Source organism: Etheostoma spectabile, chromosome 3 (assembly GCF_008692095.1).
Source record: "Etheostoma spectabile isolate EspeVRDwgs_2016 chromosome 3, UIUC_Espe_1.0, whole genome shotgun sequence".
In the NCBI taxonomy this organism is placed as follows: Eukaryota; Metazoa; Chordata; class Actinopteri; order Perciformes; family Percidae; genus Etheostoma; species Etheostoma spectabile.
This window is the reverse complement of record NC_045735.1, coordinates 12,980,478-12,994,441: the sequence shown is the minus strand read 5'-3', so window position 1 is coordinate 12,994,441 and position 13,964 is coordinate 12,980,478. Positions and strand designations below refer to the sequence as shown.

General features: G+C 36.9%; 2 protein-coding genes across 2 annotated transcripts in view; both read right to left on the bottom strand.

Moving 5' to 3' along the window:
* mecom (MDS1 and EVI1 complex locus) overlaps positions 1-6,670 on the bottom strand; it is a 139,086-nt gene extending 132,416 nt beyond the window's left edge. The window contains exons 1-2 of the mRNA XM_032508541.1: positions 6,464-6,670; positions 5,072-5,166 (exon numbers count right to left, since the gene is read on the bottom strand). The gene's annotated coding sequence lies outside the window, so the exon portion shown is untranslated. The remainder of the gene's footprint in view (positions 1-5,071; positions 5,167-6,463) is intronic.
* A 2,377-nt stretch (positions 6,671-9,047) lies between these two features.
* Positions 9,048-13,964, bottom strand: part of scn4ba (sodium channel, voltage-gated, type IV, beta a) — a 19,334-nt gene continuing 14,417 nt past the window's right edge. Inside the window, exon 5 of the mRNA XM_032509701.1 lies at positions 9,048-13,964. This exon is cut by the window's right edge and continues 1,214 nt beyond it. The gene's annotated coding sequence lies outside the window, so the exon portion shown is untranslated.

Here is a 13,964-nt window from a genome sequence, read left to right as displayed (position 1 = left end):
CTCTCTCTCTCTCTCTCTCTCTCTCTCTCTCTCTCGACACTTATTAATATGTTAAGTGCTTAGTATTAATGCCTGTTTGAGAATTTTCTGTTGCAGTCAGTGCGTAATGTTCATCACTTGGTAATTGCCGAAGGCTCAAAAAGGATGTTTTCACTTGATTTAACTTGGAAGGGGAATGGCCCTACCAAGAAAGAAAAGTAAAAAGAATTTAGTCTAAACCTTCATCTCAGTGGGTGGAATAAATGTTTGGATCAACTTCTTTTCGCTCTGGATTTAAAGAAAAAGGCCACACTCATAAATGCATGCCATCCAGGCACTAAAAGTCAATAAAATCACTGCATGTCTGCTGTTATCACATAAACTTTTTATAGAAGCATATTTAGATACTGAGTCATATATCAGCAACATAGAGTACCAGCCAGATACAAAAAAGCCAATCATGATTTGTTACCATTCTTTGTATTGTATTGCTAAAACTAGAAACATTTTATCCACACATCAGACCGCGCATTGATATCATAAAGCCTATTTTTTCCCAAATAGAGACAGCGTATAATTAAAGTAATTGGCAATTAATTAGATCGGTTGTGAACTCGAGCTATCGATTGTAAACTGTGTTGAACCTGATTAGAGTCCTGACATCATGCCGTAGTGGTGGTGGTGTATGTGTGTGTGTGTGTGTGTGGGGGGGGGGGGTCATTTAAGGGCTGACCAAAACCAAAGCATGTCACATGGTAATATCAACTGATATGCTGTTACCATGCTCATATGATGCACAACTTGGCACACAAAAGGGTTTTGTCCGACCTATTTAAAAAGGCATATTCTTATTGTGATTTTTTAATATGTATTTTTTGTCGAAAACTATATACTAAACTAAAGGGCCTTTATTTAAAGGGCCTTTTGGCTTTGAGATAAATACTGATAGTTTATTGTGGTTGTACCTCGCTCTACCTCTACTGTAATAACATAAATGATGCCATTAAGTGGGTTGCGCCAACACACCGTGCTTGAGAAGGTGGCGCGCCGCGGGAAAACACACACACACAGAGAGAGAGAGAGAGAGAGAGAGAAGAGAGAGAGAAAAGGAGAGGAAGAGAGAGAGAGAGAGAGAGAGAGAGAGAGAGAGAGAGAGAGAGAGAGAGAGAGAGCTTCAGGCGGCGCGCTCAATTAGCCTAAATGGAAACAGTTTTCATTCACCGCAATAACTCACCCTACTCTTCCCTCGTCTCCTCTCCTTTCTGAAGCAGTTTCTCAATACATATTTTATTATGATACTCTGAACCCGGTGGCAGGGCGAAGCGCCGCAGATATTCCCACAGACCCGTGGATTGTAATTATTAGAAATTAATTGGGTTCGAGACCTCCATGGTGGCAAGTATAGGCCCATTACCTAAAAGATTCCCTCACTTAGTTAACTTTACTTTAAATTCACATAAGTAGCCTATTCCCATGAACCAAACTTGTCTGATTCAATATTGTTTAAAGCGAGAAATTCTTTATTCAAACAAGCAGTTTTTCACTTTACTGTATATGCCTAATACAGTAGTAGCTTACTCAGCTGTTAAGGGGTTAAAAAATAACACGATCTGTATTATGGGCTGTCGAGGCAGACTACAAGTGAAAAGGGAGCCTCCGGCACAAGGAAATTACCAGCGCCCGCGTGACCTTTGAGCAAGGTAATCAATCAAGTGATCAACAGGGATATTTATCACTGCTTTGTCCAACCAAACTTGTGCGTAGGAACAAAAATAAAAGATGGAAAAAGAAAATATTGATATTTTGGGATGTTGAATTGGATAGCCTTAAATTAATAAAAATACCAAACATCCAATATTTCTTTTAAGGTATAGCCTAAAATTAATAAAATAATGACAGTCATTATTATAATTAATATAATAACTGATATCAAAACCAGACAGACACGCAATAGAAAAAAATCCACATATCAACACTGTGGGCCCTCATTTTGTCATGCACATATCATCGGCCGGCTGACTTTTAGACAAATATTACAGGCATGTGTTCAGTCAGTCAGTTTATTTCACCTATTATTTTACACTTCTCTGGTGAAACTAATATTGCAAAGCATTTTTGCTATTCCCGCTTTTTGTTACAGTACTGTTCAGTGAATTCCTGCAAAGATGTATTTGGCCCAGTGCGTGCTGCCCCGGTGTGGAGAATTATCGACCCAATCAAAGACATTGAAATATTCCAGTGAACAGCTAATGCAATCCAATAATACTCTGAGTATTATTATATAGTCCTTCTTCACTGGGCAAAGAGACAATATTATCGCATGTAGTTTAAAAAAAAAACAAGAAATGTTAAAGAGGTATTTGTAACAACCATTTCGATTCATCTACACTTACTTTTTTCATGAGATATATTTTGGGTTGTATTTTTGGCGGCAGATGAACAAAAAATTAGGATGAATATTGGATAAAATCATGCCTGAACAAGAACAAGAACAAAACTCCAAAAAAGCATCGGAATAACAACACTTGTGATTTCATATTTAAGCATGTAAAAAGTATTCGAGACAATCTAAGGAAAAATCAGGTCTGGACTAAATTCCTGATCAAATCGTGAATTATTGTAAATGTTTTGGTAGAATCTTACATCATGTAATCCAATATCAAGATTAATAATATTACTTATCTACACTACATATATTGCGACCAATTATTTTTTTAATGTATCAACTATTCTACCAAAAAATAATAATCTATTTGTTAAGCCGACATATGTTCGTTGTATATCACGATGAAAATATAGATAATTGTATTTTTCCAAAACACTGGCTATATGCTTATATTCGAAGATATTTAGCATTCTTATTTTGTGGCTGTTTGAATAAAACGACGCAAATTAACTACATATCGCCAAAACTAAAGTCACACAACCATTCCATTTGCATGTTTCAAAATAATAATAAAAAAAAATCACAAAAGGTTCCTAAACATGAAGTACCAAGACCACAAACTACGATATGGTTCTGTATCAACGCTTGTTGTTGCATGAGGCTGAGTGAAAGTTAAAAGACGACCTTCATATTGAGAATTCTTTATACTCTACCCCCCCCTAGTGGATCTTACCACGTAAGTGTTCTGTTCGAGGCATAGAGGTGATGAGTGTGTCGTCATGCGGCATTCAAATGTCAATCCTTGCAGTCCTATTAAAAAGAAATAGCCTACATAACAGAAACACTACAATGAATAGTATCCTATATCACGACTGTATAAAGGAAAAATAGGTACAACTGATTGTGGGTTTCATCATTTACAGACTTAGTACGGATTAAGTGAATAAACTCAAAAGCCGAAGGTAACATGTGACTGATTGATGAGCTGGCCTAGCTTGTACTGAAGTTAAAGTGCATTTTAACAACCGCTTCTGAACTCAGTATCCAGCATGGGAGACGGATTACGATGCGCTCCTGAGACAATTTGTGGAAGTAGTATTGATAAGTCTGGTGTTGGCCATGGACATATTTATCTGTGAGGACTGCTTGATGAGAGGGGTCTTGCACGCACGCACGCACGCACAAACCTCAAATCTCCAGATACAGACTCATCTGCATCAATTTCAACTGATGTTCTCCTTGAACAAGTGCCGTCAACAGAGAGATGTGACAAGTAATCAATTGGGCAGTCGATCAGGTTTGTTTATCTCCTTTTCCAGTAACAGCAGACAGTGGAATCCTTGTCAAGTTCCCGGTTGCAAGGCAATTAAGGGAGCACACAGATGGATGGGATGCTTCGGACACAGAGAGTGAACCAGTCAATAACCTGGAAAGTCCCTGCAGTTGACTGCTTACAGCACAGTTCCTTTGAACTTGAAACACACAGATATAATTCAGATTGCTTTGTATGAACATTTGCCGTATAGCTACTGACTTTAGAGCTGAAATCAATTAGTCAATAATCAACATGCCTTTTTCTCAACATTTTGAAATGTCAGAAGGATAAGCATTGGTGTACATAATGCAATAATGATGGCTGAAATTCTATTAGCTGCTTCAGCTCCAGGATCCTGGTATTGTGCATGCTGGCTCACTGTCATAGATCCCTGAGTAGAACAGAGCCATTGGTAAAATTATTAGTAACACCTGTACTTTTCCTACAACGACAAGCTCAAAGTGAAAAATCATCTTAGAACAAGGCCAAGTAGTCAATCAAGCGTCTCAGATGATTTGCTGCTTGTTCTCTGGTTTATTTAATTGCAAAGGCAATGTCTACTTTTCAAATTAAATATAATTTTATTTATAATGTTAAATTGTAACAGACATTAGTTACATCAGGACACTTTACAGATAGAGTAGGTCTAGATTGCTTTTTGATTGATGGGTTATTTTATTTAAGTGCCATGCCACTAAGGGAATTACAAGACACCACTACAACAGTAATTGATTCCACAGCTTCCGGTTCCAACGTCCACACACACCTTTCTGCACTTTTCACAAAACAAAGAAAACATAAAAAATACCACAACAGTCACAACACAACAGTGCAACCCATACATTGTCCAAACAGAGCCAAACCTCCTTCACAAAAAAAATAAATAAATAAACCAGGCATCATAAATTCAGAGGTTGTTCAAGATGCAAGATAATCTTTATCAATATCTCTGCCAATAATATCCACTAAGATTTGTGATCAAGATAATCCATTACTCCTGATACTTCTGCACTACAGGCACTCCTCTCTCCAGAAAACTGAAAGGAAAGCCGAGAGTGGACCACCAAGCACACACTTTCCCACATAAGCTGACACTATCATGGTCTTCCCACAAACTTATCCCAGGTATGTCCTGAGTCTGATCAAATGTTCCCCACGGACCCTGCCTAGTGAGCAACAGTCACTTGTGAAGCGCCACACATCTCAGGGAGCGAGATGTTTCACACTGGCATGAAGTGCTTGCTATGTTGTTTTGTGTATGTACAAAGTTCATGTATTACATTACATACTGTAGGTTGAGTTTAATAACATATTCTTTATAAAAAAAAATATATCAAGACACCTGGGAAAAGGGATCCATACACAATTGTTATGACATTGGTTTTACTTACCTATCTGTAGAAACCCTTACAGACAACAGAAGTATGGGAGTGTCCACAGGAGGGGCCGCAGTAGAGAGCACCATTTCCTCCAGAGGCCAGTGAAGCTATGTTTTTACAAATGACAGGCACAGGGTAAGGAATTCAATACCAAAACCCAAACCAAAAATAGTGGTACATGTCATGTCCTTGCCTTAAGGCCAGATGGTAAACCTGGGCTCCAAACTAAAGTAATGTTAGCACAGATACTTCACTGTGTAGCTCTTTAACAAATGACATTGTATAGGAGACACAATTACTTTGTGCCTTGGCCACAATTGTGACACACCAAGGTCTTCACTGGAGCTGGGCAATATACTGATATTATATAGATATCGTGATATGAGACTAGATATTGTCTTAGATTTTGGACATTGTATCATGGTAATATGGTAATAAGTGTTGCCTTTCCTGGTTTTTAAGGCTGCATTACAGTAAAGTTATGTCATTTTCTGAAGTCATCAGACTGTTGTAACTGTTCTATTTTTTTCCTTTACCCACTTAGTCATTATATCCAGATTACTGATAATTATTTATCAAATATCTTGTTGTGTAAATATTTTGTGAAAGAACCAATAGTTGCAATACAATATCGTTGCGTTATCAATATTGAGGTATCTAGACAAAAATATGGTGATATATCGCTCTAGTCTTCATTTTTTAATTTTTTCCACAACAAAGGTGTTTTTCACAGGGGACATTTTGAAATGTCATAGAAGGGTAAACACGGGTGTAAATGAATAAATTAATGATAGCTGAACTGCATTTAGCTGTAGTTTCAGTTAGGTTTCTGGTGCTGGCTCACTGTCATGTTTTACTCAATACTGGGACACTTAGAACAAACCCACCGCTAATGTTATCAGCAACCTGCTTTTCTTTCGCTTTGAGCAAACAGTAATTATAAAATGATAATTAGGATGTGGTTTACCACATGCCAGTCTGTTGGTAGTTCCACAACACTACCTAGCCTAACCCTTTGAAGGCTATTTAAAAGGTAACCATTTACACTGTCAGAAAAAGGCATATTTATTCAAAATGTGTCTGCCTTTAACAGGAACAGGTCTCCAGCAAAACAACTAAAGAAAGAACAAAAGTAGGACAGGACCAAGCGCCACAGATCACTGACTGCGTACACAGTCAATAAGTTACATAGCTGCATCTATCTGACATTTATTCCATAATCCACCATTACCAAAAGCCATAAGCCTAACGTTATATAGGCTACTATCAGTCAATTAGTTTGCTTGGTTCAGACAGTGTTGCATATTCAAAGGTCACATTTCAAACATAATATCATACAAAACCATAGCCCATAGCCATACCTAGCCAAACAAATAGCACTAAAACACCTACATACAAACATACCTACATGTGTCTTCTTTGCAGAATAATATCACGCCTCTCTTTCCCAGCAAAGTTTTTGCAGAATGTATAGTTATCGCTGATTTGCTTCTTTGTGTACACACAGTAAAATGCGTTGTTTTGCCACGTCGTGTACTAGCTTACAAACGTAATGGTAAAGCTGCTGTTGACAGTACATGTAAATGGAGTGTATTTACGTAGCGCTTTTCTAGTCTTAACGACTACTCAAAGCGCTCAAAGTGGCACCTGTCGTCTTCTTCTTCTTCTTCTTTTCCGGCAGACCTGTCCTACTCTACCCGCCAGGTTCTTGTTCGGTTCCTCCAATCAGAAACAACTTGGGTTACGTCACTCTGCCACTGTCCATCCTGCAGCTATGGCCAATGATGTTTACGTTTTAATTCACTCTTCTAATTTTTATTTAGTTGTATATATATATTAACATATATTTTCTTTTATTTTTTTTAAGCTACTCTATAATATTCACTGGATAGAAATAAAAATGTATCATTTATTTTTTATTTTATTCTTTTATTTTTATTTTTATTCCTTTTTTTTCCTGATCCTAAATTGTTCAATAAACATTTAACAGGTTTGTAAAGTTTAAATAAAAAGAATACATATAAAAAAGCTATAGCCAATGGACAAAAAATAAATAATAATAATAATAATAATAATAAAATAAAAAAGAGACAATGAGCCATGATAAATCCATAGAAGAAGGAGCTTTGTGTATCTGATGTTATTAAAAAAAAATCTTTTAATCTTTCACAATGTGTGTAATGTGTACACTTTACATGTACTGCACTTTACGTGTACTGTGTATAACCTCTCCTGTATTCAAGTTACATTGTTTATTTTTTAAAATGTTTTTATTCACAATTTAATACATATCACATACTCACACAGCCCCACAAAACCAATAGTGACAATACAGAAATAATAATAATAATAATAATAATAAAAAAATAATAATCAGTCTGTGGGTTATCCATTATTTAATATGAATATGTCATTTTATAGTCGTTATGTAATTCAGTATTAAGGACCATGTGGATAGGAAATCTTGCAGTCTTAAATTTTACTTGTAATTTCATCAATGGGCAACAAGCATAGACTGTTAATATTAATATTAATAATTAACAATATACAGTAAATGGCAACAAGTCTATTATCTGCTCTAGCCATTGACCCAAGGTGGGCTCTGACTGGGAAATCCATGTAGTAAGTATTTTTTAGCAAAATAGGCAGACATTTTTATTTGGCAAAGCATTAGGCTTGCAGTGGGAATCAGTGACAGCTTTTCCATTTCCTTTTTAATTTACTTTAAAGTCAGCAGATCTCAGATAGCCTACAGTGTAAGAAACCCAACCCCAAGTAGGTCTTTGTCCCAGAGTGTGAAATCCTGAAATATCTGATCATCCATATGAATGCCATCATGCATGACCATAGACTGTATATATCACAACTAAACTGAGAGGATGTATTTAAATAAAATGCCGGCTTTAAATTAGTTAATCTTTGTTAACTTTGCCTGTAAGAATCAGTTCCTGTGTTGTTGTTTTTTTTAACTCATTTTGTGAGTTTTAACATCATCTTAATCTGATCATGGCAACACAAGCTTTATTTTGGAAATTGGTTTTCTATGTCTCACTTTCTTAGTTAGATATAATTTTGTGTCACACAATATGATAGACACAGCCAAGGCAGAAAATGTGCAATGGAAACTTTTTCTATTTTTTTCAGTTGTAGTTACTTCTATTAGGGCTGCTCGATTATGGAAAGAATCATAATATTGAATATATTTTGGTCAATATGGAAATCACGATTATTATACTTCTTATTTTGGAAAAACTATTGAAATTAAAAAACAACAATAGTGAAACAAATCAACAGTGAACTGTCACAATTTCCCTCAAATACTTTTCTCATTTGAGCCTTTTCTTTCATCCATTCAGAACGCAGGACAAAATAAGAGTTGACTAGCAAAACGTAATGTACAAAATATTTGTTTTTTTCTCAATTACTCTGTTTTTGGAATCGTTAGGAGCAGAAATCGTAATCCCAATTAAAAAATAATTGCCCAGCCTTAACTTCTTTAACAATGAATGGAGATACTGGAGAAGAAAATATTATTGAGCATTTGGCTTTTATTGTTTGCTGTATGTTCGGCTAAAAAAAAGATTTAAAAGTTACTGGTGGAATGAATTCTGCTGACCTTGCAAGTGATTTGAGTTAATACTTAGAGTAGTGTGGTAGAACAAGCATGGCTACTGCAAACCTGAATGATATTTGCATTATACCACAATGAGTATTTAAGGAATCCAAGTACATTGAATGCATGCCCATTGGCATAACATGCCAGGGTACTAGAGTCCAGACTGTAGAAGCTGTGTATGGTATAAACATTAACATATATAATACTACAGAAGAAATATTATGGTGAAAATATATATTCTTTGTCTGCCTTTCTAGCTTGTTTTTCACAGTAATTTACTGTGACTATTTACCAGTACTTTACAATGTAAACACATTAAGGGAATGGACATTCAAGTTGAATAAAGACACAATGAGACCCAACAGTGCTATGGGAATCTCAAACATTTTATTTCCAGTATGTATTTTTTTTAACAAGTCAAACGTTTGAGGTGCATAGTCATGGAGGGAGCATGAGCAACATGGTCACAAATACAGACAAACAGCTGAACATTCAGAGGAAACCTGGGGTTGTATATGTGTTGAATGGACTGCGCTGATGTAAGCAAAATATAGTGATTTGCGGCAAGATGTCAACTTACTAAAAAATACTAGAATTTGTATAACATTAGTGTATAGTGTGTAATGTGTAGATATGACTTTGTTTTTTGATTAAGGTACAATTACGTTAACAGCCGCTAGATTTGTAAAAACATTTTTGAAATAGTTTAAAATGCCGGACTGCAGTGGGAACATGTGGAGAGGTCAGTGTCAGTCTGTGCTTACGATTCAAATCTCGAGCTAGCTAGCCTTGGTCAACAAGATTTCAAGAGTTATAGGAGGCAGTTTGCTAGGCGTGTAATATAATATTGACTGACACACAACAGGTCACAACTTGCATCATAGTTTGGCATCGGTAACAATAATTTCACTATGTCAAATTTCTGAAAAGGACAACTATTGTATTAGTACCAAAATAAGACCACATTGCTCCTATTTAATCTTATTTCATTTATCATTCCCTTGGATAAGGATTGTAGTAAAGTTGACTTTTCTGCTGAACACTGACATTAGATCAATGGTTTGATCTTTTGATCTGTGTGGAATGTGGGAAGCGGAGAGCAGACGTCAGACTCTTGGCTTGGCAGTGTGAGTTACAGCTGCTAGATATACAGAAGTAGTACCGAGCAATATCCTCTACAATTTAGTACTGAAATGCAGCGGTAACAGCAGCAGACGTGAGACTCTTGGATTGGCAGTATGAGTTTCAGCCGCTCTGGCAGTAAGAGCAATACTAACTCTAAGGAATCATAGTGGTCAGTCAGAACTCTTTGTTGTTTTAGTGAGTAAAGTGACAGTAACACTGAGACTATTTGTAACTTTTTAATGCTCACTATAGGAGCAGTTTGATAAAGGATTCATGTTTGTACAAATTGATGCGTGGATCCCTTTCCTCAGAGTTTTAGTGTAAACTTTTTTAAATGTAGATAAAACGTCCAAATGGGCACAGGGATTAAAATTAGGTTTTCTTGTAAGCAATCTAACTAGTAGCATTATCCAAAGCAATTAGCAACCATTTTTTAACAAACATTATTTATGGAATCTTTATGTTGTTTCAACTATGACAATTATAGCAATGGTTTTACCACTCACCTTTTCATATGAAATAAAGCTTTTTTTTCAAATGTGCATTTTGAAATTGTATCTCTTATCAAATTCCACTAGAGAGAAGATTATGTGATGTGATGGGCTTTTACCACTGGGTGGCAGTCACACTGTATTTACTGTTCTGTATTGCACCACTGCAGAGGGGCATTCTGCACTGTACAGGGCAGACTCAGTACTGCAGCAATCACTACAAGCAGTTGGCTGACCTCAAGACTCATACAAGGTTTAGAACACATCATCAAGACAAGGCAGATCAGAGTGCACAAGAGGGGCTTATGTGAGAAAACTAAAATCATATTTACATTGCTTTTGGTGTTTTCATATCCACTTTCACAAGGTTCCGCAACTAGATTTAGACTGCATTTAATCTGATTACATTAGTTAATCAATTACACATATATCTGGTCTTCAACACATAACGCCACTCTTACATCCTCCTTTTCTACCTGTCTGGTTTGATGGACATATTTTGATATGGAGGTTGTTCTACTTTGTCAGTAGTTTTACTTCAGGGAAATCAATTCTTAATGACAGAGCAAGTCATAAATAATAAAGAAAAACTAGTAATGGGCTTCACTCCAGTAAACATAAAAAAATTACGTTAGGGATCACTGGAAAACATGGTGACCACAAAATTGGAGCTGTATCCACAAAAATACAAGTTATGCATCACAATCCCTACATGGAAAAAACCTGTATGTCACGGTTAAAGGTATGAGTTAAGAGAAGTACACTAACAGACAGATCAACCCCACTATATTGCTTTTCTCTATAGGAAGACTTTGCATACCCACCCTCATACAGAGGGATCTGCACAAGACTTGTTAGACAAGGAAGCAAGGGTGTGTGTGTGTGTGTGTGTGTGTGTGTGTGCGTCTGTAGTGCTTCCTTATATCCATAACATTTACAGTTTAACAACACAACAAGGATGCTGTATCACTTCTAACACTGCACAGTCACAGTTACAATGTTAGTAGCCATTACAGTTTTCCAAAGCAGACAAATCTGTCTAACGTAGATATACAGTATGAATCTAATGTTGATACATTAGTCCAACTGAAATACATTAGTACAGTGAAGATACATACATCAGTACAATGAACAGTGCCATGGACAGACAGAGTTGCCATTGCAGCTAGTCCAGACACATCTATAAAGTGCCTAATAACAAGTTATTGCATATTCTGATATCTGTCTTTTTGCTTCCATTGAAAGCAAAAAGAGAAATGCACTCCAGTTTTAGAGGGGAGCGGGCTGAGGTGAAAATTGAAATACAATCTTGCCACAGAGCTCTGTTCCGATGATCCACAACATGTAGTAAGACATTGCTAAAACCAAACTGACACAATGCCGTTGATAACTAAACACAACGTGAACCTGTTGGATTTTGTTAACTCGTAACAAGTATAATACATATAAAAGAAGAATGACTTTGAAGTCACTTCCATGATTTCCTGTTTTGTGCACCCACGCTAAACTGTAGTAAAGTTCTACATTGTTTGTATGCAAGGCCAGAATACTACTCTCGGGTATCAAAGTGGCTCTTAGTATGTGAGTGCATGTGTATAGGCGTGTATGTGCTTGCGTATGTTTGTGTGTAGCTTTCCCCTGTCATAGCTATTCAAGCTATGTGTGAGGGTGTGGCTGGTCAGAAGTGACCTCTCGTACTTAGAGTCGCATAGCAAGCGGGTTCCAGTTTCAGTGAGCATTTTAGCACTAAGGTCATCCACGTTGGCTTATCAGGAGATAAAGTAGAAGTGATATAATGAAGACTTTTAAAGACTTTTCTTATTTGTCTTTTCTTAAACAAATTGTAATTAATTTTTACATTAAGCTGTTTAATTCGAGCAAGTTCTCTTGATTAAATTTACATATAATTTTCCTAAACAACTCCCAGCTCCCTCCAAACTCTTGATTACTTGTCACCTGTGTATACCAATAGACCTTTTAATGCTAACACACAGTACTATTTAAACAACCCAACACAAACTTCTTAGAATCTTCAACGCCCCTGAAGTCACACCAAGTAGTTGTTGACTAATCTGGATTTCGAACTGTGCAAAACACCGAAAGTATTGGGTGGTTGTAGAGTTGCAAAAAAATAAGGCAAAGAAAAATGAACCACTGGCCTATTGGGATATACACACATTCATTTGATAGTGACATTAATATATTGAATATTATTTTGAGAATGAATCAAAATATACTATTTTTGGACAATATTTAACATCTATTCCCTGACAGTCCTTACATTCTTTTTCAATGATCTGTCCCAGTGCAATGCTGCCTGCATTCCTGAGGCACTATCAATGGACTTGTTTGGACAATACTCACACAAAAACATGTATTAATACAGGATATCAGAACACGTTTGTATTGGATGGTAGCCAGTAAGAGTCTGCATACAAGCGCAGAAATGTGGACGGGAATTGGTATCCGGAGAATTGCATTATGTTGCTCTCCCCTCTTACAGTATGTCCTGCTGGTATGTAACTGAGCATAGTTTCAACTTCTTAAACTTCTAACAGAGTTTTTCAATTGTATGATTCAGATTTGGAGCTGAAATGTTTTTACTTTTAAGTAACTGTAAAATATCTTTCACCCTTTTCCCCCACAAATACCTGCGGGCCATTACTGTAAAACAAAAGTCACCATTCAATCTCCCTAAAGGGGTAAGAACAGTTGTAGCAGTGTAGGGGGGTGCTTATTAAGCACTGATGGGGCTTCAGTCAAATGAGGTCAATGTGAAGTGTTGAATGGGACCATACAGAGACACATGAAATTGTTTTGGTACTGTGGTGCCAGACAGCATATACCTATTTGAAGTTATATAAAATGCACACATGCTAAAAATGCATTGGTTATTAGTCAGAAGCAGCATGATTAAATGTATTCATTTCTATAGGGAGCTGGGTAGTCTAGGGATTGTCTTTGATGAGGTTTGGTTGTTTTTTTATACATTTTATGGTTTTTAAATTCTCCCACCAGCAGAAGGAGCAAAGCAGAACAGGCACCTGTGTTTCATCTAAAGCAAAACAATAAAACGTTTGCAGAACCGGATCCTTCAGTCTCCTACGAAAGCCCAGTTGTCAGATTTAGCCAGCCAGTCGTTCTAATGTTGGCATTAATGAACCAAACACCCCAACAGTAAATCAAACCTGGACACAGCTGCAAACTTAAAGCAATAAATGCAAAAAAAAATGAAAGTTTGGTACTTAGATTTACTTTAGACTGGTACTAATGGCGCTTACCCACAGCTAGTACCAGCTCTACTCGGCTCGTCTCAACTCGACTCGGCCCCGGTGCCCCATCCTCCTTTTTCCTTTACAGATAGCTGTACTGCCTCATGCGTGAGTTGAGCGTGGCAGGTTGTCGTAGACGCACAGCAGGAAACTGCCCTGACCTAACACGACACACACACAGAACGTCAAAGGTGTGTTGTTTTTGATTCTCTCAACATGTCGCTGTGGCCACAGCCAGAAGACAAATTTTGTTTCAAAAGAAGCTGGAGGCAGTGAAAAAATAAAAAACGCTGGCTAAACTTTTTAAAAACGGCGGGTTTGTTCAAGACACCCCCATATGTAGCTAGCAATGATGACGCAGGGGTTAGTGACGATTCTCTCCGACCAATCAGTAGTCTGCA